This window comes from Engystomops pustulosus, chromosome 2 (genome assembly GCF_040894005.1).
Source record: "Engystomops pustulosus chromosome 2, aEngPut4.maternal, whole genome shotgun sequence".
In the NCBI taxonomy this organism is placed as follows: domain Eukaryota; kingdom Metazoa; phylum Chordata; class Amphibia; order Anura; family Leptodactylidae; genus Engystomops; species Engystomops pustulosus.
In genome coordinates, this window is record NC_092412.1 from 257,300,509 (window position 1) to 257,325,196 (window position 24,688).

The following is a 24,688-nucleotide window of genomic DNA, read 5'->3' on the forward strand; positions in this document are numbered from 1 at the left end:
TTCTTGTACATAGGGGGCAGTATTATAGTAGTTATATCCTGTACATAGGGGGCAGTATTATAATAGTTATATTCTTGTACATAGGGGGCAGTATTATAGTAGTTATATTCCTGTACATAGGGGGCAGTATTATAGTAGTTATATTCTTGTACATAGGGGGCAGTATTATAGTAGTTATATTCTTGTACATAGGGGGCAGTATTATAGTAGTCATATTCCTGTACATAGGGAGCAGTATTATAGTAGTTATATTCCTGTACATAGGGGACAGTATTATAGTAGTTATATTCTTGTACATAGGGGGCAGTATTATAGTAGTTATATTCTTGTACATAGGGGGCAGTATTATAGCAGTTATATTCTTGTACATAGGGGGCAGTATTATAGTAGTTATATTCCTGTACATAGGGGGCAGTATTATAGTAGTTATATTCTTGTACATAGGGGGCAGTATTATAGTAGTTATATTCCTGTACATAGGGGCAGTATTATAGCAGTTATATTCTTGTACATAGGGGGCAGTATTATAGTAGTCATATTCCTGTACATAGGGGGAGTATTATAGTAGTTATATTCTTGTACATAGGGGGCAGTATTATAGTAGTCATATTCCTGTACATAGAGGGCAGTATTATAGTAGTTGTATTCCTGTACATAGGGGGCAGTATTATAGTAGTTATATTCCTGTACATAGGGGGCAGTATTATAGTAGTTATATTCCTGTACATAGGGGGCAGTATTATAGTAGTTATATTCCTGTACATAGGAGGCAGTATTATAGTAGTTATATTCTTGTACATAGGGAGCAGTATTATAGTAGTTATATTCTTGTACATAGGGGGCAGTATTATAGTAGTTATATTCCTGTACATAGGGGCAGTATTATAGCAGTTATATTCTTGTACATAGGGGGCAGTATTATAGTAGTTATATTCTTGTACATAGGGGGCAGTATTATAGTAGTTATATTCCTGTACATAGGGGCAGTATTATAGTAGTTATATTCTTGTACATAGGGGCAGTATTATAGTAGTTATATTCCTGTACATAGGGGGCAGTATTATAGTAGTTATATTCCTGTACATAGGGGGCAGTATTATAGTAGTTATATTCTTGTACATAGGAGGCAGTATTATAGTAGTTATATTCTTGTACATAGGGGCAGTATTATAGTAGTTATATTCTTGTACATAGGGGGCAGTATTATAGTAGTTATATTCCTGTACATAGGGGGCAGTATTATAGTAGTTATATTCTTGTACATAGGGGGCAGTATTATAGTAGTCATATTCCTGTACATAGGGGGCAGTATTATAGTAGTTATATTCCTGTACATAGGGGGCAGTATTATAGTAGTTATATTCTTGTACATAGGGGGCAGTATTATAGTAGTTATATTCTTGTACATAGGGGGCAGTATTATAGTAGTTATATTCCTGTACATAGGGGGCAGTATTATAGTAGTTATATTCCTGTACATAGGGGCAGTATTATAGTAGTTATATTCCTGTACATAGGGGGCAGTATTATAGTAGTTATATTCCTGTACATAGGGGGCAGTATTATAGTAGTTATATTCCTGTACATAGGGGGCAGTATTATAGTAGTTCTATTCCTGTACATAGGGGGCAGTATTATAGTAGTTATATTCCTGTACATAGGGGGCAGTATTATAGTAGTTCTATTCCTGTACATAGGGGGCAGTATTATAGTAGTTCTATTCCTGTACATAGGGGGCAGTATTATAGTAGTTATATTCTTTTATATAGGGAGTACTGATTTACTAGTTCTATTTTTGTACTTCTTTTTCTTATTATTACAATAATTGAATTTAATGCATATTATTCCTGTCCTTTCCTGACAATACATAGGCTCCTTTATAATTTTTCTTTACTTGTTGCTTTTTCCCCACCTTTTGAATTAATAGGGAAGAAATGTTCCCTTTGGCTTTTTGCTATGTATAGAAAGGTACATGACAGGCTCTGATTAGTATCTGCATGACATATTGCTCTGTGTTCTGTAAGGAGCAATGACTTCTCTTGTTCCTCCTCTCCCATTGTGCTTGTGTTCTCTTACATATGTTCGCTCTCATGTGCTCACGCCCCTCCAATGTGTTAAGAGTTTTAAGGGTTTTTTTACTAAAACATATGCCGGAGCGGTAATCTGGATGTGCGACAAGCTCCCCAGATGTCATTATTATCCACCAGGGCTCAGCCAATGGCGGCCGCTCCCGGATATTGCAGCTGTGAGCTCAGCACAAGCGGGAAGCGCGACTCGCCGGCTACAAACAATAAAACAAATTAGTGTAATTAGTTTCTTTGAAAAGATTCAGCCCCCTTTAAAGTAATAAGTTTAATTATATATTTACTGCCAAAATGCTGCTTCTGCGATTTCCATACTGAAAAAGATGTCTACCTAGCATGGTTAACTGCTTCCTGCCCAGACACTTTGTATCAAGCTCCTGCAAAACAGTATAAGTAATGTCATGTATGTACACAGTGACTGCACCAGCAGAATAGTGAGTGCAGCTCTGGGGTATAATACAGGATGTAACTCAGGGTCAGTACAGGATAAGTAATGTCATGTATGTACAGTGACTGCACCAGCAGCAGAATAGTGAGTGCAGCTCTGGGGTATGATACAGGATGTAACTAAGGATCAGTACAGGATAAGTAATGTCATGTATGTACACAGTGACTCCACCAGTAGAATAGTGGGTGCAGCTCTGGGGTATAATACAGGATGTAACTCAGGATCAGTACAGGATAAGTAATGTCATGTATGTACACAGTGACTGCACCAGCAGCAGAATAGTGAGTGCAGCTCTGGAGTATAATACAGGATGTAACTCAGGATCAGTACAGGATAAGTAATGCCATGTATGTACACAGTGACTGCACCAGCAGCAGAATAGTGAGTGCAGCTCTGGTGTATAATACAGGATGTAACTCAGGATCAGTACAGGATAAGTAATGTCATGTATGTACACAGTGACTGCACCAGCAGCAGAATAGTGAGTGCAGCTCTGGGGTATAATACAGGATGTAACTCAGGATCAGTACAGGATAAGTAATATCATGTATGTACACAGTGACTGCACCAGCAGCAGAATAGTGAGTGCAGCTCTGGGATATAATACAGGATGTAACTCAGGATCAGTACAGGATAAGTAATGTCATGTATGTACACAGTGACTGCACCAGCAGAATATTGAGTGCAGCTCTGGAGTATAATACAGGATGTAACTCAGGATCAGTACAGGATAAGTAATGTCATGTATGTACACAGTGACTGCACCAGCAGAATAGTGGGTGCAGCTCTGGGGTATAATACAGGATGTAACTCAGGATCAGTACAGGATAAGTAATGTCATGTATGTACACAGTGACTGCACCAGCAGCAGAATAGTGAGTGCAGCTCTGGGGTATAATACAGGATGTAACTCAGGATCAGTACAGGATAAGTAATGTCATGTATGTACACTGTGACTGCACCAGCAGCAGAATAGTGGGTGCAGCTCTGGGGTATAATACAGGATGTAACTCAGGATCAGTACAGGATAAGTAATGTCATGTATGTACACATTGACTGCACCAGCAGCAGAATAGTGAGTGCAGCTCTGGAGTATAATACAGGATGTAACTCAGGATCAGTACAGGATAAGTAATGTCATGTATGTGCACAGTGACTGCACCAGCAGCAGAATAGTGAGAGCAGCTCTGGGGTATAATACAGGATATAACTCAGGATCAGTACAGGATAAGTAATGTCATGTATGTACACAGTGACTGCACCAGCAGCAGAATAGTGAGTGCAGCTCTGGAGTACCGGCAGGGACTATCAGCACATGTTAGTTCCGGTCTTGTTATATTTCTCTGTATTGTAAGCTGTAAATTATCTGATTATCTGAATGATATTTTATACATTCTCTTCTTTTTGTCTTTTAGGTAAGTCTCTTCTGTTCCTTTTGGCTGTTTGGTGATTTTGTCCAGAACTTTCCTGGTCCTTGCTCTGATACGTCGCTCACATCCGGCTTGGTACGGTACATGAATGATTTGTGTTATTATGTCATCACTTCGGATCCGTGTTTGAGTCCCATGAAGATGAGATGATATTGGTTGGTGTCTCGTGGTGGGACCTTTACAGAACCTTATTATTAATCTACATAATCTTTTATTGAATGGATCTATTGGATAAAACTCTTGGTTTTCCTATTTGGCGTTTGGTTAATTTAAAAGATTTTCAGGTGGTCAAAACTCAACTTTAAATTCAGAATTTGTTATCAACTTAGCACAAACTTGAGAGATGTCATTGTTGTTGTAAGGTCCTATACGGTCAGGACTTTGGTTTCACGGTTCCTCAAAGTTGATACAATTAATGTAACAATTAATGTAACTTTAATGTAACTTTAATGTGTACATCAGGGGGGAAACAGGGAGCAGATAATGTGATGACCTCGCCGCTTGTTCCGAGGTCCCTAGAGACGAGCCACGTGGTCCTCGCTGACTTTGTGTTATGCCTAATGGATATGAATACAAGATTTGGAGGAGCTTTAGGCAGAAGTTACATTTTCCTTCCAAGTGATGATGAAGAAGAGACACAGATAGTAGGAAGTGAAAATCGGGTCCGAACCAAGGGCAGAGTCCATAATTAGGGGTTACTTAGACCAACTTTACTTGGGTTATGGTGAAAGTTCCTCCATTACTATCACTTGGAGGTTCCCATTGTACCCCCCATCCCCCCTCCCCCCAACTTGGGTCTTCTTGTAGGAGCTGCCCCGGCTTTTGGCAGTTGATGCTGTGGGACACTACACAGCACAGTACTACTACTCCTATCTTGTATATATTGGCACAGTACAGTAATACTGCTCTTATCATGTACATATTAGCACAGTACTACTACTCCTATCCGGTATATTAGCATATCCCAGTACTACTACTCCTATCTTGTATATATGGGCACAGCACAGTACTACTACTCCTATCCTGTATATACAGACACAGCACAGTACTACTACTCCTATGTTGTATATATTGGCACAGCACAGTACTACTACTCCTATCCGGTATATTAGCATATCCCAGTACTACTACTCCTATCTTGTATATATTGGCACAGCCCAAATCTATTGTTTATTGATTCTTTTTCTTTTCTAAACAGATATGCAATGTGTTTATGGTTCATTGTTATTATGGATGAGGTTCCTTGTTACCTCCATTGGTTGTGTACAGTAAGGTCCTGTATGTCATAAATGTCTCTAAATGATGAAAAATCTATTATTTATAGTAGAAATCAAACCAGTTGCATCTGGAATTGATACATTTAGCGCTGCAGTCTGTGTGCTGGTGTTTGCCCAATTTGCCTATTTTTTTTTTTTTTTTACAATTTTAGGTCTTTACAAGGTAACTGGGAGGAGCTTTGTATGGTCCATGGTCTAGGATGGTGTGAAAATGGGTGCGGGCACCACCAGGTCAGATACATCAGAGTTAGGAAGTTGCTTCAGGTCATCAGGTTTTAGCCTAAATCTCACAATAAATCATAAACCATAAACCAAGATTTTATTACTTTTGTGTCTCTTTGGTACTTAGCAGCTCCAATAATGAAGACGTTTAGTTCCCGGAAGGTAAAACCAGATCTTATCTCGCACAGTCACAGCTTTGCTTTGTACAAATAAAAAGCCAAGAAGGACTTTGCTGTTTTTATTAAACAATTTAGCGGCAGAGCATAAAATTCTATCCCGGAGACCATGTTTTATTAAAGTTTGGGTGAAAATATACTGTTCCTAGTCATTCAGATTTTGACCTTTCGAAAAGTAGACCAGAAAATGTTACGGTCAAGTGAAGGTGGTGGCGCCGCTCTTCTCCTTGGCGTCATAACCTCAGCAGAACTCACATAATGGAAGTCAATAAAAATAACTGAGAACACGGCAAAACAGAAGAGCCACCGCGCACCCGGCACCGGCGCCGACCTCCATAACGGAGGCAACAAGACAAGACTCCTGCTCCCACCACATAAACATCTACTTTGTGTTAGCGTTAAAACAAAAAGATTAATATGTTACATTCCAGGGTCAGAGGGGCTCGTCGTAAATCATTTTTATAATTCAAAGTTTGTCACATTCTCCTCTCAGGAAGTATAAAGATGTAACCAGGAAGGTTTGTGCAAACGATACATTTGTGTAGAAATGCACATTTTCTATCATTTTTCTAGTTTTCTGAACTTCCTTCCTTCCACAGATCCGTCAACAGCAACTTGCTGATGGTTTCCAAATATTAATAGTAGACTCTCCAAAAATAAAAAGACTGCCCAAAATATGCTTCATTTTATAAAATAGTAGCAGCACTGATGTCTTCTGCTTACTGACGGTCTCCATTCGGACACAGAAATCTAAATGGGCGGCACGGTGGCAGAGTGAGTAGCACTTCTGCCTTGCAGCACTGGGGTCCTGGGTTCGAATCCCACCCAGGTCAACATCTGCAAAGAGTTTGTATGTTCTCTCCGTGTTTGCGTGGGTTTCCTCCGGGTACTCCGGTTTCCTCCCACACTTCAAAACATAGGGGCACATTTACTAAGGGTCCGCAGCCGCGAATCCGTCGGGTTTTTCCCGAATATTTCCGCTTTGCGCTGTATTTCACGGGATTGTGGCGCACGCGATCGATTTTTGGCGCAATCGCGCCGTCTTTCGCGCAACAGAAATCGGGGGACGTGGCCACCGGCCAACCCGAAGGATTCGGAAAAACCGCAGAATTTAAAAAACCATTTGTGTCGCAGGATCAAGCACTCACATACACCAGAAAAAAGCAGGTGAACTTTGGCGGATCTCGGCGCAGCAGCGACACCTGGTGAATATCGGCACACACCTTAGTGAATCCCGGCAGAACCCGAATCAGCGTCGGAGAACCCGCCGCTGGATCGCGACTGGACCGGGTAAGTAAATGTGCCCCATACTGTTAGGTTGTTTAGATTGTGAGCCCCATGGGGACAGGGATTTGATATGCTTGTGCAGCGCTGCGTAATCTGTGTGCGCTATATAAATAAAGAATTATTATTATTATTAAATGACTGAAAAGAAATGGCAGCTAAGTGATCGAGATGCCGGATGTGATTTATCTGGATCTCCCCCGTCACAGCCGGAGTTTTACAGGTGCCTCCACTTGAAAACTCTCTCTATCCTGAAATCTCTTCGCTTTTTATTCCATCCGGAGCGCGTCGTATATGGAAATCTTCCGCTTTTTGCGTTACGCTGTTTGTTTAAGTTATTTTTGTTTGCAATGCGTTGAAGTTTGCAGGAAATACGAGTGCGGCGCAGCACCATAAATCTCCCTCCATTCAGCGGTTTAGTATTCACGGCAGAAGCTTTTGCGATTTCCTGGCCCTCGCCTCCGCCGCAGATCGTCGCCTGATCCCCTCGCTGTGTCGGGCTGACACTCCGGGTAATTTATAGGGCAGATAGGAAGCTGATAGTTTTCTGAAAGTGCCTTTATGATGTGTTATTTCTCAGCCGCGCTCCCCGCCATCTCCCTAACCTAGTTATCCGTTTTGTGTATAAAGACTTATGGCCGCCACTCACAGCGTAATACGGTTATAAAGTATCACTACAGATTATTTCCATCTCTTTGCTTAGAACAATCCCTCAGCTGAATGCCAACCACGGCCACCGGTAATATACGCACCTTCCCGCATATCTGTCACCGCTTCTGCACAGAGCGAATGACGCTGAATTATTCTGCCTGATGAGGACATTTTTTTCAATATTTTTTTTTTTTTTTTTTTTACTTTTGATTCATCCGTCACTTTCCAATCATGGAAAAAAGTTTTCTTTGTGCTATATTTCACGTTGAAAAGTTAGGAAACTTTTTGGAAATCTTCTTAAAAAAGTTTATAAAGCGTAAAATATAATAATAATAATAATAATAATAATAATAATAATGATAATTATAATAATTAATAAGTATTAATACATATTAATAACAAAATATTAAAGTAATAATAACATATTTAATAATAATCAATACATTATTATTATTATTATTAGTGTTATTATTATTATTATTATTATTACTGTTATTATTATTATCATTTGCATTATGATTAATAATAATAATAACAACAGTAGTAGTAGTAATAATAATAATAATAATAATAATAACAACAGTAGTAGTAGTAATAATAATAATAATAATAATAATAATACTATATTATTGTTATTTACAAATATTGATAACATCTAAAAGGAAAAATAATAGTAATAATAACTATTAATGCATATTAATAACATTTAATAGTCCAAAATATTTTAGTAATAAAAACATATTTAGTGATCAATATAATACCGGAATTATATTATTATTATTATTATTATTATTATTATTATTATTATTACTACTATTATTATTGTTATTATTATGAATAATAATAACAATTCTGATAAATATTAATAATGATGATACATATTAATAATAATGATAAATAAAATAATAAGAATAATAATAAATAATTATTATTGTGATTATTATTATTTATTATTATTATTATTATTATTGTGATTATTATTATTATTTATTATTATTATTATTATTATTATTATTATTATTATTGTGATTATTCCTACTTCTATTATCATCATCAACATCATTATATGAAAGTTGTACAATAAATCTCATTTATAGAACCTGTTCATACTTCGAATGACTAATTACTAATTATAATTATCAAAACAAAAAAAAAAAGTGAATAATACACAATCTGGGCACAATTCTAATTACTTATATGAAATCTGTAAAAACCTAATATAAAATCTGTAACTGCTAATTATTAACAATCAATTATCAAGTATATAATTAGTATAAACCTGTTTCACATGATACAACGCCCCTCAGGATTATTAATACTTGTTCATTATTAGTAAATATAAATGAAAAATTAGCAAAAACTAAAATGTTCAAAGTTTCAGTAATTTTTATGTTATTTTAAAGGGATTGATAAATAGTTGATAATTTGTGTGAGAAGGGCTCTGGCTCTATGACCTCCTGCAACTATGATGGATCATGGCACCGACTGATGTGTTTCCCTACAGCGCCCCCGCAGGACAAAGCAAGAATTAGGCCTCTTCTATTGTAATCAATGGGATGTTTATGTAATCCCGGGATATTCTGGACCTCCAGTAAGTGCAGTCCCCTTTATCCTGGTCAAAAGTTTAGGGTCTTAAAGAAGTTTTTTTTTACATCCTTCAAATTTGTTGGTTTGGAAGATGTCTCCCAGCGAGCCAATAATCCTAAGTAGAAGTTACTGAATCTCACTAAATTTGCTTTACTATTTCGTCATGGCGGGGGGAGGGGGGGTATGTATCATGATGGGGAGACTATGTGATGGTACATGGGGTCCTTATGATACCCTATCATGGAGCACGTTGTGTGCCACCAAATAGCGCCATCATATGGTCTCCATAAGGCGGTGCATTTTACATTGGAACATTGGCGCCATTTACTCATTCGAAATCTGTACGAATCCAAAAGATGAAAAGTATCTACACCATTGGGGCAAATTTACTTACCCGGTCCTGTCTCGATCCAGCGGCGCATTCTCAGTCGAGGATTCAGGTCTTCCGGCGATTCACTAAGGTAGTGCGCCCAATATCCACTAGGTGTCGCTGCTGCGCCGAGGTCCGTCGGAGTTCACTGGAGTTTACTATCCTATTCCTGGTGCAGGTAAGTGCGTGTCAAGCGACACATTTTTTAAAAAAAATTCCGCAGTTTTTCCGAATCCATTGGGTTTTCCGATGGTCACTCCCCCGTTTTCCATCTCATGCATGCCGGCACCGATGCGCCACAATCCAATCGCGTGCGCCAAAAAACCGGGGGAATTTGGCGAAAATGGTAATTTTCGGGAAACCCGCCAAAAATATCGATTCGGGCGCTTAGTAAATGACCCCCATTGTGTCATATACACGGCATATGGAGGCCATAATGTAAGGGCCTATGGAAGTGTCCGATCTTCTGCTAGAGCCATAGGTGGTCCCATGAAATGCAGACACTAGGCACTACTGGGGTGGACCTGAAGTGCTGGAGACCTAGAACCAACCCAGTAGCGTTGGAGTAGGGGTGGGGGAACCTACAGAGCATGGATTTTTTAAGTGTATTTTTAGATAACACCTGCCCAAGGATTTTTCCTTCACTTGAGAAACCACTTAATTCTGGCCCGACCCTCATAGATTCTATAGGAAATAACACTCAAAATAAATACATTAACAATTTGGCGGCTTTTAAGTCGCCTTATGTAGGATCCGTTCTTGTTACTTGTGATACATGTTCAGTTGCTCCTATCCTGGCAGACGCACATTTTGGCTTCTTTTTGAGACTTTTTGTTGCAAATGTATCAAATCCACATGGACACAAGCCACGTCAGGGGGTTATATACAGGAGAGGACACTACTGTTAATTTAGGATTTGAGGCCACGCCCCTCTAGTCACACCTCAGGGAGATGACGACATATGAGGCTGCGGTCACACGTTGCGTTTCGATTGCGTTTTGAAACCTATTACAAGAGCTGAGGAGAGGTGATTTGCCTAATAACATGACTGTTAACATTTGCATTTACAAAACGCGTTGTTAACGCAACGCAAACACATGCGTTAACACCATGTTAACACACGTGTTTGTTAAATCAATGTTAGCGCAAGTGTTAACAACAGTTTAGGCAAATCTCAGCTGTTGCAATGCGTTTTTAAAACGCAACATGTGACTGCGCCCTCAGTACTAACCAATAAATTAAAAAAAAATTGCAAACATTTTTTAATTTTCAATAAACAGGTTACTGTGCAAAATATTAAACATTTAAAGCGTGTGAAATAATTCCAATTTACATGTTAAAATGGGGTCCATGGAAAAAAAAATCCTTCCTTTGCGCCTGCCCTGGACCAGGTGCAGATTTGCGCCTGAAAAGTCTTAAAAATAAGCAAAAAAAAAGTGATAGATAAGTGAAAAGTCGCACGGAACATATGGGAAACAAAGATACATAAGGCACAGGGTGCAGCCAAGGCGTACTGGAAAAACAACACAAAAAGTCAAACTGGAAAAACGACAGTGTAAAAAGTTGCAAAAAAGTTGTAAAAGTGAGACAATTTGACTGGCGGGAACAATGATACATGTCCCCCCTTTGTCTGGGAAAGACACCATTGCCTGACGTTGTGCAGTGAAGGTTGTAGTAAAGATGTGATACAATGTTGCAGGTAATCGCTGGACTCCGTGTATCGTGTGGCATCATCCGGTGACGTTCCTCGGAGATGTTGGCACAGATCCGGCCGCACCTGCTGATCCGGGATCTCAGACATCGCCGCACACATTATTACAGTTCTGTATCTCTCGAGAATTTCCACTCCTCCAGCAAATCCCCCGCAGATAATATTGATCTTTCTCCTGTGTCCGTCTCATATTCTGCTCGCCGCACGCTGAATCGTTTCCAGTCTTTATGGGCCGAGCGCTTCGCACCGTCCGATCAATCAAACACTGCGCGTTCCCATTGTCCCTGGTAAATGGAGGAACAGGATTAAGATGTGATTGTAGTACGAGATCTGCGCCAAATAACTAACCTCGCCATAGAGCGGAGCATGATACGTCTCACTGGAGCCCCTGAGATACTGCAGCAGCCGGATGTGTGCAGAATGGATATTAGTTAGAATTGATTATTTGATTCTTATTTATTCTTAATATTATTTATTATTTTACTAAATATCCATTATATCATGGAGATGAAAAAAATGCCTGATCCCTTGATTTTTTTTCAGAAATAATATAATCGCCATTGATGAACATGGGATGGATGTGTAAGGGGTCTCCTGGCCACTAAAACAGGGTTTTACAAAATTAACTAAATATCAACATAAAACCTTTATTTTTCTTTATGACTGGAACAAAGAGAGATTATACTGACATTTCCTGCAGATTCCAGCAGTCACCAATCAGTAGGGACAGGACAGGACCTCAGCCCCGGCCACATGACCTCAGCCCCAGCCTTGGCCACAGGACCTCAGCCCCAGCCCTCGTCACAGCATCCCAGCCCTGGTCACAGGATCCCAGCCCCACCACAGGACCTCAGCCCCAGCCCTCGTCACAGCATCCCAGCCCTGGTCACAGGATCCCAGCCCCACCAAAGGACCTCAGCCCCGGCCGCAGGACCTCAGCCCCGGCCACATGACCTCAGCCCCGGCCACAGAACCTCAGCCCCGGCCGCAGGACCTCAGCCTTGGCCGCAGGACCTCAGCCCCGGCCTCAGGACCTCCGCACCGGCCACAGGACCTCAGCCCCGCCCACAGGACCTCACTGGTCTCTCACACGGCTCTGCTGGGATCTGTTCCACTCTTCTTCCAGTCTTGTCCAAAGTTCTGGGACTGTTGTGGGTTTCTTGGCCAGAACTTTGTCACCAATGATTTTCCGGAGGTTTTCTATTGGGTTTAGATCAGGACTCGGGGCTGTAACCTTTTCATTGTTTCAATGTTTTGTGTTTGAAGGATCTGCTTTACCCCTTTAGCTGTGTGACAGGGGGCAACGTCCTGCATGAAAATTGCTGCTGATTAAATGATGAACACAACAATGGAATGATGATTTGTTAGATAAGGTTGTGATACAAACTTGCGATCACTCTGCCATGTAGCTGACAGGTCCAACTCCTGCTGCAGAAATCATTCCCCAAACCCTGACACTTCCTCCACCACCTCTCACTGACTTCTTTACACACTTTGGGTTCAGTTTTTCTCCAGTTTGTCACTGAACATAATATTTCCCATCAGATCCAAATAATTTTAACTATTTCATCACATATTCTGAGCCTTAAGATATTTAGTGAATGTAGGAAATGATGTGTGATATAGAATTATTATTGTTCTCATTATTTTCAGCTCCTCTGTAATGTAATACAATGTCGGAGATTTTCTGATTATAATTCTGTCCCACATTTTCTGTGTAAAGTAACAGCGCAAACCATCCGGGGTTAATATAAGGTTCATGGAAACAGATGAAGTAACTTACAATATTTTCCTAATTGAAATGAAGGCTTGACCCAGGTTAATAATAAAGGGAGCTCACAAATTAATTTAATTAGGAAGTGATTGGAGAGTTATAATAAGATGGGAATTTATCCCCATTTACATAAAAAAAAACTTGAAGGACCATAATTACTGAAATTACAACAATAATCTGATTAATTCTCAAGTTTACTTAAAGGGGAACTCCAGTGGAAATCTGCTGTACAGTGCACTGCCTCTATATACTACACAGCCCTGTATTATCTGCTGTACAGTGCACTGCCCCTATATACTACACACCCTGTATTATCTGCTGTACAGTGCACTGCCTCTATATACTACACAGCCCTGTATTATCTGCTGTACAGTGCACTGCCCCTATATACTACACAGCCCTGTATTATCTGCTGTACAGTGCACTGCCTCTATATACTACACACCCTGTATTATCTGCTGTACAGTGCACTACCTCTATATACTACACAGCCTGTATTATCTGCTGTACAGTGCACTGCCTCTATACACTACACACCCTGTATTATCTGCTGTACAGTGCACTACCTCTATATACTACACACCCTGTATTATCTGCTGTACAGTGCACTACCTCTATATACTACACAGCCTGTATTATCTGCTGTACAGCGCACTGCCTCTATATACTACACAGCCTGTATTATCTGCTGTACAGTGCACTGCCTCTATATACTACACAGCCCTGTATTATCTGCTGTACAGTGCACTGCCTCTATATACTACACAGCCTGTATTATCTGCTGTACAGTGCACTGCCTCTATATACTACACACCCTGTATTATCTGCTGTACAGTGCACTGCCCCTATATACTACACACCCTGTATTATCTGCTGTACAGTGCACTGCCCCTATATACTACACAGCCTGTATTATCTGCTGTACAGTACACTGCCTCTATGTACTACACAGCCCTGTATTATCTGCTGTACAGCGCACTGCCTCTATATACTACACAGCCCTGTATTATCTGCTGTACAGTACACTGCCTCTATGTACTACACAGCCCTGTATTATCTGCTGTACAGTGCACTGCCTCTATATACTACACACCCTGTATTATCTGCTGTACAGTACACTGCCTCTATATACTACACAGCCTGTATTATCTGCTGTACAGTGCACTGCCTCTATATACTACACAGCTCTATATTATCTGCTGTACAGTGCACTGCCTCTATATACTACACAGCCTGTATTATCTGCTGTACAGTGCACTGCCTCTATATACTTCACAGCTCTGTATTATCTGCTGTACAGTACACTGCCTCTATACACTACACATCCCTGTATTATCTACTGTACAGTGCACTGCCTCTATATACTACACACCCTGTATTATCTGCTGTACAGTGCACTGCCTCTATATACTACACACCCTGTACTATCTGCTGTACAGTGCACTGCCTTTATATACTACACAGCCCTGTATTATCTGCTGTACAGTGCACTGCCTCTATGTACTACACAGCCCTGTATTATCTGCTGTACAGTGCACTGCCTCTATATACTACACACCCTGTATTATCTGCTGTACAGTGCACTGCCTCTATATACTACACACCCTGTATTATCTGCTGTACAGCACACTGCCTCTATATACTACACAGCCCTGTATTATCTGCTGTACAGCGCACTGCCTCTATATACTACACAGCCCTGTATTATCTGCTGTACAGTACACTGCCTCTATGTACTACACAGCCCTGTATTATCTGCTGTACAGTGCACTGCCTCTATATACTACACACCCTGTATTATCTGCTGTACAGTACACTGCCTCTATATACTACACAGCCTGTATTATCTGCTGTACAGTGCACTGCCTCTATATACTACACAGCCCTGTATTATCTGCTGTACAGTGCACTGCCTCTATGTACTACACAGCCCTGTATTATCTGCTGTACAGTGCACTGCCTCTATATACTACACACCCTGTATTATCTGCTGTACAGTGCACTGCCTCTATATACTACACAGCCCTGTATTATCTGCTGTACAGTGCACTGCCTCTATATACTACACAGCCCTGTATTCTCTGCTGTACAGTGCACTGCCTCTATATACTACACAGCCTGTATTATCTGCTGTACAGTGCACTGCCTCTATATACTACACAGCCCTGTATTATCTGCTGTACAGTACACTGCCTCTATATACTACACAGCCTGTATTATCTGCTGTACAGTGCACTGCCTCTATATACTACACAGCCCTGTATTATCTGCTGTACAGTGCACTGCCTCTATATACTACACAGCCCTGTATTATCTGCTGTACAGTGCACTGCCTCTATATACTACACAGCCCTGTATTATCTGCTGTACAGTGCACTGCCTCTATATACTACACAGCCCTGTATTATCTGCTGTACAGCGCACTGCCTCTATATACTACACAGCCCTGTATTATCTGCTGTACAGTGCACTGCCTCTATATACTACACACCCTGTATTATCTGCTGTACAGTGCACTGCCTCTATATACTACACACCCTGTATTATCTGCTGTACAGTGCACTGCCTCTATATACTACACACCTGTATTATCTGCTGTACAGTGCACTGCCTCTATATACTACACAGCCCTGTATTATCTGCTGTACAGTGCGCTGCCTCTATATACTACACACCCTGTATTATCTGCTGTACAGCGCACTGCCTCTATATACTACACAGCCCTGTATTATCTGCTGTACAGTGCACTGCCTCTATATACTACACACTCTGTATTATCTGCTGTACAGTGCACTGCCTCTATATACTACACAGCCCTGTATTATCTGCTGTACAGCGCACTGCCTCTATATACTACACAGCCCTGTATTATCTGCTGTACAGTGCACTGCCTCTATATACTACACAGCCCTGTATTATCTGCTGTACAGTGCACTGTCTCTATATACCACACAGCCCTGTATTATCTGCTGTACAGTGCACTGCCTCTATATACTACACACCCTGTATTATCTGCTGTACAGTGCACTGCCTCTATATACTACACAGCCCTGTATTATCTGCTGTACAGTGCACTGCCTCTATATACTACACAGCCTGTATTATCTGCTGTACAGTGCACTGCCTCTATATACTACACACCCTGTATTATCTGCTGTACAGTGCACTGCCTCTATATACTACACACCCTGTATTATCTGCTGTACAGCGCACTGCCTCTATATACTACACACCCTGTATTATCTGCTGTACAGTGCACTGCCTCTATATACTACACACCCTGTATTATCTGCTGTACAGTGCACTGCCTCTATATACTGCACACCCTGTATTATCTGCTGTACAGTGCACTGCCTCTGTATACTACACAGCCTGTATTATCTGCTGTACAGCGCACTGCCTCTATATACTACACACCCTGTATTATCTGCTGTACAGTGCACTGCCTCTATATACTACACACCCTGTATTATCTGCTGTACAGTGCACTGCCTCTATATACTTCACAGCTCTATATTATCTGCTGTACAGTGCACTGCCTCTATATACTTCACAGCTCTGTATTATCTGCTGTACAGTGCACTGCCTCTATATACTACACAGCCCTGTATTATTATATAGGAATGAGAATGGGGAAAATGTGGGATTTTTATAATATTTTTTCGGATGGTCGTCATAAGATATCATGAAGGCGGCGATATCATGACTTTCTCGTGGATAGCGGCCTCTTATACTGCTCCGATCAGCAAGGAATCTGTCAGATGTTAACTTGTAAGGGCAAGTAGCAGGAAAAGCGATGATTATACTGAAAGCTTCAAAAACATCACATCTTCTCAGCTGTGAAGGGAACGTCCGTGCCAGACCAGGCAAAACAAATTGCTTGTTAAATCCTTGTGGCACGGACGCCAGCCCTGGCTGCACTACACAGAGGAGCTGAATGGCTGCGCACATCTGTCAAGGTCGTTTCATCCACCTATCCGTGCCCAGCAGTGACTGGCTCCAAGGTCATCCTCTACCCCACCACCCCCCGCCTTACCTCATTGGTCCTCCAGGGAAATCTGCATGCCCAGTACAGTTAATTACACTAAAATCCGTGCAAATGACATTGCCTTGGTGCTCTCCGCTGATGGATATCCGAGCGCGGTCCTCCTGTCCGCATGTTAATGGTATTTTTATTAACTGATGACCTGTTGACTGGTATTAGAATATAGATTGCCTTAGTAAACCAGGTCAGGGGTGTGGAAGATATAATTAAGGTGCAATTACTTTCCAAGGATCCTTGGCTTTTAATCAGGACGGGCCGAGGCAATTTGAGAGGCCAAAACTTTTGGAAAACTGTAGTTCACATTTTATATGATGAAAAAAAAATTCTACCTGCTTGATTTAGATGGGGTGCTAGTGAGACAATCCAGAGGAACAAAAAAGGTGGCCAAAATTATAGCCAAAATTTGCTGTATTTGTCACCGGCATCCCAGTTAGATGACTGGTTTATTCTGAGCTTTGGGAGCTGCTTTGTTGTACATCCAGAAAACTAGTGTCTGTATAATTTTGGATCGTAACTTTTTGGATTGGACCCCAATTTGGGTAACAATTGCTAAACTACCAAGAAGAAACCAGGTGAGCACACTTTAAGTGATACCACCACAGACTACTTACCAAGACGATATTACCCGAGACGCCGCTCCTTGTGCCTTTTTTCTTCCTTTTCTACCATCTTTATTGATAGATTTAGATCTTTTTGGTTTCCCTTCCTATTCTCAGAAGGGCAAAAACCAAACCATGTCCCCGGAATGTAATGTGTCATTTCTAGTACCAGGATCTTCATATGATAAAAAGATACCCTATGGTCCCTGTAAGGCTCCTTGACGGATCAACCATGTCCTCCATCAAGTTCCCATGGTCACCTTATCCTCGTTCCCAATTCTGTTGACCTCGAGTCTATGCTATCTATCCCACTGTTATCCATGTCACCAGCCTCATATCTCCGGGTTTTCTATGTCTTCTCCTTCCAACACCAGTGATGTAAGAGCTGCATTCATGAGGACATGGATAATGATGTAGCTGAAAGGTTTCTACAAAGGATAGTGGGATGGTGTTTGTGACTTCACCAGGGACTGGGATCATATAACCACGTTGTAGATCTCCAAAACTGAATATTTGCATTCATGCCAATATATTACACCTAGAGATGGGCCAAACACTTCTTACAAAGTGGAATTCGTTTAGAACTTCAGGAAAACTTTGGTTCTGCACAAATCAGAAGTTTACGGGGATTCGTGGGTACAAATTTTCCCCAAATTTCAATTTGACCCCGAACCCTGTCACTGGTTTTCCTTCAAAACTGAATTTATCCCTCTATATCTGGATCCATTAGAGGATTGTGTATTGTGTACGGTGGGTGCACCTTCCGCTGTAGTCAGACTAGCCAAATATTCAGCATTTTAAAAATTTGGCACCAATACTTTCTGCACTCCAGTGACTCTTTCACTGTATCTACCTGGAAAGACCTAGAAGTCACACATTTCCATTAACCATAAACTTCATCTCATCCAGTAAATACCCGTCATTCTTATTATCTTATTATCTAATTAAGCAGTCGTCGTTATCCAAACAAAACAACACTCGGGGCAACAATCCAACTCACCAATTAACCCGTCTATGCAAAACATCAACCTCAAGTCTTGATAAATAATAGGACTACATTTTTTTTTTGAAGGACTCAGTTGCCACGGAAACGCTAATTATTACAATTTTATAATGGTAACATTAATGTTCTCCCTGCAGATGGTACCAGTTGCAAAAGCTAATTGAGAATGACACTGACCTTGATGGGTCGGGAAACGGAACAATGTCAAAGAGTTGAAATGGTAAAACTTCATTGAGTAGATTGTCGCGCCCCCCCCCCCCCCTCCCCCCTGTACTATTATCTAATAGTTATTAATAATTAACAGGTCCATTCCTGCCAGTGGTGACTCATCCCACCGGCGGTACCAGAGCGCTAACAGTAAATCCATCCCAGACATGTACATTAATCTATTAGTTGTCTCTCGGAGCAATTCTCATCGGTCCCTGCTGTTTTTACTTGTCTATCGTGCGTCTCATCGATCTTGTTTTACTCCGAGATGCTTTACTTTAGCGTTTACTTAGTTCGTGGAAGGAGCCTTTCCCATAACTCCAATGGAAACCACCATGACCTGACTCGGACTCCGCACTCTAATTCCAACGAGGGATGGGGGTAGAGATCAAATCTATTTGTCAATTTCTAGATTCAGTTCAAATTTGCCGATTTTCCAGCACCGCTTCATAGGAAAAGCTCAAATTGGTCTATAACTCCCTCTAAGTCCCTTAAAATAAAAAGTGGTTCTATCTCGTTTAGTTAATTTCCTACAAATTTCTTTCATTAGGGTCAGCGTAAACAGTAACATCGGCTCGGACTGATTGAACTTTTGAAATTTTTGGAAACATTTGTTGAGGCTTTGGCAAAGCCTCAGGAATTCGTATTTTACATGATTGGCTCATCGTTACATGGGGACTGTTATCTTTGGATTTTGTTCATGAAACTTTCACAAAAAGACTTGTTCCTTTAGATGATTTTCTGATGGTAAACCTAAATGTTTGACCAATGGAGGTCTAACGACATGACCTCCGCCATTTGCCTGTTCTTCTAGATCTTTCCAGCTTCACTTTTACTACTAATTTATTATTGATTCCATCCAACTACCAGCCGGTATCCTAGGGGTCCAGATCTCTTATTGGAAAAGCCATTATTCCCTCTAATAACCCCAATGGAGAAACAAGGCAATGCCCCACTCACATTGGTCTGTGTAAGGCCACATTCGCATGCCATTTTTTAATATGCTCATCATATACACTAAGAAACTCCCGACGTCTACGCTGAGCATATCCGTAGACATTTACTGGTAGATTGAGGCATCATTTTTGCCTCCGTCTGAATAGTATACGTCACATACTGTGGGAAGATGCAGCAGCCTACTCTTTTCCATCCCGCTCCTTTCTGCTCCCTCCGCTGAGTGAGCCGATGAGGGAATACATTGCATCCCTCCCAAGCCTCCACTGAGCTTATTCTCACGGTGGTCCCCAGTGATGTCACTGATTGTGTCTCTGCGGGAAACACCATGAACATCGGCAGCAAACAACCACTGGCTACTGCCGATGTTCACTTCTCCTCTGTAAGGTGGGAGGGGGGGAACAGGATGATATACAGGATGATAGCAGAACAGGATGATATACATAGGGTAGGTCAGATCATGACTAAAATGCACAGGATCGAAACGCGTCAATCTTTTGCATACTGGTTGCTGTAATGTTTCTGTAACTTCAATAAAGAAGACTTTGCTTCATATGTCTCGGCTGTTCCTGTGAGTGCCGAGCTGGTACCCAATCTGTTTTTGTACCGTGAGATGCATCCTAGTCTTCCACTGTAAGGACATGTTGGGAAACCTCATGACATATTTGTACAACGGAGAGTGAAAAATACAAGGTGAGCCTAGCCTGAGGAGGATAGCACAGGTCCTCCAGAAATAGAGGGACTCTATGGGGCAGATTTATTTACCCGGTCCAGTCGCGATCCCGCGGTGTGTTGTCCGACGAGGATATGGGTCCGGCGCGATTCACTAATATCATGCGTCCGAGTTCCTGCATGTGCCGCTTCTGCGCCGAGGTCCGTCGGAGTTCACCTTCTTCTTCCCGGTGCATGTGAGTTCTTGATCTTGCGACACAAATCCTTTTTTAAATTCTGCGTTTTGTCCGAATCTGTCAGGTTGTCCGATGGCCAAGCCCCGGATTTCTGTTGCCTGCAAGCTGGCGCCAATGTGCCAAAATCCGATCGAATTCGGCGCAAAATGGAAATATTCGGGAAACCCAACGAAAGTGCGGCGTTCGGACCCTTAGTAAATGAGCCCCAATGTGTGTTTACTCTCCTGAACAGGAGACGTCCTCTCTATTATATCCTGCTATGCAGAACTATAGAAAAGGGTGATACAATACTCTAAGGTTACATGGAACCCTGCAAAGAAATAATTTGCCAAAAATCACCATTGAAGAGGCCTCACAGATGAGCTACAAACCTGTAAATTCTAATAAATGTGGTGCACCCTTCCAGCTTTGGCGCTCGCAGAAGTCGAGAAGGGCTCAAGGGGCGACCGCTAACATCTCGTGTAGAAACTCGACCATCTAGAAACATTGGAACGTGACGCATCGGCCTAAAACTCCAATAACTCCTCAGAAATCCATTGTTTTGAAAGCCGCATAAAATGTATTAGGACAACAGTAAGAGTCGCCGCCGCCGCCGCCGCGCTCCCGGGGCGTTAATCACTTTTTTTGGATCATCCGACCTCGGCTTTTCAGGCTGACGAGAAAAACAGCAAAGTTGATGAAGGTCAAGAGCTCGGAGGCCTCATTTAATTTACTAAGTAATAACTTCTCCCGACTAATTACAGAGACGCCCGCGTACATTTAATAGCGAGGCGCCATAAATATTCATGGCCGACGCCAAATTATTTTTTACCATATATTACAATAATTTATATTTAGAGGCTGATGACAGGTCGCCAGCGCGGCACAAAGGACAATTTAGAGGCGCAGTGACCTTAGGATTAGACTGCAGGCGCTCTAAGTGCAGAGAGGTGAAGATGGATAGGACTTCTTACCCAGAGATCAATGCTCCCGCACTCACAGGGGCATAAATAACCCAACGCCGCCCGCACTCAGTAATTGGATTGATCAAAAAATATTTAGGAGACTAATGAAATCCCCAGGAACAACGAATTAGCCGCGGAGAGCAATTCTAGCATCATTCCCACTGAAGTGTGGGGCTTATCCAAAACAAATCTCCCGAGAAGTCGATGGACATCAATGATCTGAAGACATTCATCATATGGGGGCGCCGTAGCTTACATTTCACACCATTGGGTCAGTGTGGGATTGTTAACAAGAAGCTGTAAGGGAGGGGGAGCTATAGGCACCAGATCTGCTGGTACAGTGCACATATATCTTATGGATACAGTCGGTGGCGGATTAAGTGTCCCATGGGCCCTGGGCTGTTCACACGAGCAGGGACCCCCCAAACCAACCTTGTGCCCCTAGGACGAATCTCCTCAGCCCGACGACACCATCGCCTCTACTAGTAGAGACCCCATTTATGAAATGGCCACAGAAGAGATCCATTTTAAAAAAGACCTATATACTTACCTCCGGCTTCTTCTTCCCGCGGCTCCGTCTTATCTTCTTCCAACCTGCACGTACACATTGGGGCTCATTTACTAAGGGTCCGCAGAGCGCATTTCTCATTTCCAGATGATTTCCGTTTTGTGACGAATCTAACAGGGGATTTTGCTGCACACGATCAGATTTTGGCGCATCAGCGCCGGCTTGCATGCACCACAAATCGGGGGCCGGGCTGTCGGACAACCAGACGGATTCGGACTACGCGCGGTATTTAATATTAATGATGCGCATGAGCTGCACTATTATTAATAACCTATGGATAGGTATGACATTTTTCTAGAAGAAAGTTGCTTTTCTATATCTGGTTCAGCCTTTCCTCTCTGCTCCCTGTGCTGTGATTCTCCTGGCGGCACCAGTACGGTGCAGTAGCAGCGGGTTACCGGTTCCTCTCTGGTGGCAGATTGACATTTAGTTGCCGGCTCTGCTCCGGGGATGAGCGCTGTCTGTCTTGTCTGCACTCGCCTTTACCTGGTGGTTCTCCAGGGTCCATTTCTTCTGGCAGGTTCAGCACCGGGATACAAAGATGAAAAAGACAAAGAGCAGGAGAAGTGAGAAGAGAAGGAAATCTGGAGCGACCGCTGGTGTGAGGACTGTACGTCCTCCGAAGTGTAAAGGATTCGCTAACGTCGTAACGTCTCCCCCTGCCATAGGGCATATAATTACCCAGGGCCTCAGTGATGCCACGCCTGGCGCTATAGATGGGCACATTATGTGGGGTGAAGGGTCATCCCCGATTCTGTGTAAGGAGGAACCAGCTGCAGCAATTTATATTCTGGCTACAAAGCCGGATGCACAATCCTCGCCCGGTGACAGCCTCACGGAGCTCCTGCTACGGATCCTTTTATCCAGAACCCGCTGCTCAAGCTCCTGCCGGAGATGTCTCCACTTATCCCTTTAAGTTTGGGTTTAGAGTCAAATATAATTGGAACAAGATGAGAAAAGGATAGACTGCAAACCAAGAAGTCACCGACGTCCATGTGAGGACAGTACAGAGGATGGAACAGGGCACCGAGCGCTCGTCTTACACAGAGATCCCATAGACGGAGCAGATCTAGGATGGGGCCTGCGGTACACACCTCCTGCAGCACCAGAGGGTTTCTAGGAGTACATGTAGTAACGGCAGGAGGATGGGAGAAGTAGTAGTGCTGGAGATATCCAGAGGGTCCTCTTGAGCTTGAGGAAGTATTGTCATGGGACCATTTGCTCTACTGAGCGCACCGCGCAAGCCGGGGCAATATTCCCCCTTGGGTCTGGTCTGGAGTGATCTCTGGCCAGTGTCCTGCAAGGACACCCTAGATGTTAGACTGTGAGGCCGGGGCTCAAGATTTCTAAGGGGCCCATGGCCACCCAAACCAACCACCAACCTTCATACTGAGAAGGACCTTCATCCATGGTCACATCCTCTTGCTAAAGCAGGTAGAGGCCACAACCTTAGTATCACTATCTAAGGTAGAAGACCTTCAGAAGACCTCTCTCGGTTAGCGTGGGAGTGTCCAGCACCAGTGGTGGATTATAATACAAGCATTTTGGGCGGCCGCCTGGGGCCCAAGCCTTCTACGGGGCCCATGACCCATGACCACTTCAACCAATCACCAAGTTTGATACTACTCTGAAAACCTAATAAACAGAAGGACCTCCAGCCATGAAATCCTCTTGAAATGCTTTCAACACATATTTACATAAAGGTCCTGTAAAGGTCCTCACCCTGCAGAACTAGGAGTGGACAGAAGGGACCTCCTCTCCCCAGTCGCTTGATGCCGGTACCGGACCTTAGCCTGGAAACACCCGGGCTGGAAGTGTCAGGTCTCATACTCGATTCTTTCTAATTCTGGCAAAATTCACAAGGTATAAACGCAAATGACATGTTTTTATTACATTTTCTTTAAGGGAATTTTAAGACCCAGGAAAAGAAACTTAAAAAAGCAAAAAATAAAGTAGAACTGTGACCTCCAGCTATAGGGGAGTAAGTCCCCTCCTGAGCGGGGAGCTGTACTCAGCATCAGTACCATACAGGGTCGGCCTGGGGTACCTGGGGCCCGGCGGTGAAATAGATTCCGGGGGCCACCCTACTGCTACATAGAAATATGACTTATATTGTGGGGGTTGGGCTGATGATTGGCTCTTGGTGTGTTGTGACGTTCTGTAAGGCTATTAATGTTGGGGATGTTTTAAGAAATATCCCTGCAGAAGTGGCATCTCGAGCCTCATCAGTGACACGTCTTCACTTTTAGGTCCAGGAGCTCATGACGACGTTATATCCAAATCAGAATTTCCCCCAGTCCGGACAACTCCCCCGGCTGCACCCTCCTTCACCCCCCCCCCCCCCCCCCGGCATGGAGGTGGCAGAAAGGGGAAAATAATTAAGTGTGCCAGCAATGCTCTAGCACTTTGCGATTATTTCAGGGCTTCTACACCCTGATAAATAAGC